We start from the raw sequence: 2,372 nt of genomic DNA, 5'->3' as shown, positions 1-2,372 counted from the left end.
CATAGTTCAATCAAACACTTCCTGAAGGGCTATATATGAAAATTCTGTGCTAAATACCCAATTGATCTGGTTCCTTAGCTTAATTCCCTCCACAAATAAATGACATTACAGAAAAGAAAGTACTTGAAAAGTATTTGTAAATGATAAAAAATTTACTTGTAATATGCTTCAACTATGGTTCCAAAATTAGATGGATCTAACTTTCTTTTCAAATAGATCTAACTCACAGTGTCTGGCATAAATGAAGGGATCTAAAATTTTTTATTAAATGTGGATTCCTCAGTTTGCAAAAGTCTAATGACGAAGAATGATGGGGTTATTGACAGAGCTCTGAGAAAGTGGCAATCCTTGGGTTCTCCAGAATAATAATTGCTGTAAAAAGAATTGTAAGTCATAGCACTAGGGAAGGGGGCACATACTTAGAGAGGTGTCACAGAATGCCAATTACATCAGGGCAGGGATTTCTGTCTGCCCCTTTGTGGTGTTTTAGCATTGCAAATGGTACATTGCCTACAGTAGGTACTCAATAAAGATTAGTTGAATGAAATCCTCTCATGGATCAATGCCTCATACTCTTTCTATCTGTAAAAATGATTTGGTGAAACAGAACTTTCTGATGTTGTACAACTAAAATAAGAATTTTTGATTACTGCATAGGCACTTCTACTTAAAGTAGAAGCAGGAATGTTTCCTTTATGTCTGAGCTAACTTCACATGTATGTTGTTAAAACACAAAGTCTAGAGCTAGAAAACCAGCAAGGTGCAGTGGCTCATGCCTTCAATCCCAGGGTTTTGGGAGGCTGAGGCTGAAGGATCACCCGAGGCCAGGAGTTTGAGATCATCTTGGGTGACATAGCAAGACCCCATCTCTACAAAAAATATATTATTAAAAAAATTAGCTGGATGGACAGGCACAGTGGCTCACGCCTATAATCCCAGCACTTTGGGAGGCCAAGGTGGGCAGATCATGAGGTCAGGAGTTCAAGACCAGCCTGGCCAACATGGTGAATCCCCCTCTCTACTAAAAATACAAAAATTAGCTGGGCATGGTGGCACATGCTTGTAATCCCAGCTACTCAGGAGGCTAATCCTGTCTCTATGTAAACAACAACCAGAAAGAAAGCTAAGAAAGCCAGAAAGCCTAAAACAATTGTTTATTCTATTATTACACAGTAATAATGAACCAATGTCAATAGAATAAAATTATTAACAAAATTAGCTAAGTGAAATTGTTTGTTTTAAAATAATGTTTGTTCTACAAATGCAATGTTGAAAATATTTACTTTCTACCAGAGCATTCACTATTATAACCCAACTACTATATGTATTAAGTAGAGAAAGCTAATATTTAAGGTTTAATTTATTTATCTATAAAACTACACACTACATCCTAATAACTGAAACTGTCTCTGAGAAATTTTTAGGGAAATGAACAGATTTGTGCTTTCAGGCTCCTAACTCCAAGTCCAAAAGCAATATTTTGCCCACAATCACTTTCAAGAAATGTGACATAAGAATCCATTTCTGTTTATAATTGAGTTTTGATTAATGAACAAGATTCTTTTCTTCCCTTATTTGCCAAAAGCATTCACTCTCCTTTTAGGTTTTCAACTCAGTGTATCCACAACTGGACATAAATTAGAATTCAAAAATATTCAGCTACTTGTCAAGGAGTTTGAAACCACTTTAGATGGGTCTATTGAGTTGTATACAGAGCAGATAATTTTTCATTTTACAAAGTCAAAAAGTCTAAAAAATCCAGCCAAAATGTTCTTTCCCATGACAGAAATTATGCTGATATTCACATTCCGTGCAGCACTCTTGTGCTAGTCATACTGTGAGTCCATTGCAAAGGTCTCCTTTCCTACATGTGTGATAATTATGAATAAGAACATGTTTTATGAATGTCTGGGGAACTTTGGTTTGGGATTCTGTAGATCATGTGGTGAATACATAAAAGGTTTCTGGAAGGAGGAAAAATGTGGAATAAGTTTGAAACACATACTTTCCTCTTCATTGTTCTTTGGATTTCCCAAAGCTTTCTACAACTCCCTCCTATCATGTGTTCAACATAATGAGCTCTGCTACAATTTATATGTTCATTTGGCTTTCAAATTTAAAATAACAAGGGAAGGGGGAATGGATAAAGTTTACAAAAAAGGACTTTTTGGAAAAATATGAAACTAATTAGAGCATGAGCTGTTCTCAGATCCTAATAGTGAGTGGCTGTGTGATCCAGTGGAAATCAGCTAACATTTGCAGATCTCCTGACAATATAGTCAATGGATTGACCGTAGCTCCAGTCAAATCCACAATTCTACCATACAGCTACCTGCTGAGCTCTAAGTATGTATTTCTGACTAGGACATTTT

The 2,372-nt window shown here is 36.0% G+C and overlaps 1 protein-coding gene across 1 annotated transcript in view; it reads right to left on the bottom strand.

The window, feature by feature from the left end:
- The window catches only part of ANOS1 (anosmin 1), a 193,621-nt gene that overhangs the window by 14,752 nt on the left and 176,497 nt on the right, over positions 1-2,372 (bottom strand). The gene's annotated exons all lie outside the window — the stretch shown is intronic.

The sequence above is a fragment of the Cebus imitator genome, unplaced genomic scaffold (genome assembly GCF_001604975.1).
Source record: "Cebus imitator isolate Cc_AM_T3 unplaced genomic scaffold, Cebus_imitator-1.0 Scaffold455, whole genome shotgun sequence".
NCBI classification, from domain to species: Eukaryota; Metazoa; Chordata; class Mammalia; order Primates; family Cebidae; genus Cebus; species Cebus imitator.
The sequence above is the reverse complement of the archived record's forward strand: the minus strand, read 5'-3'. Positions and strand labels throughout refer to the sequence as shown.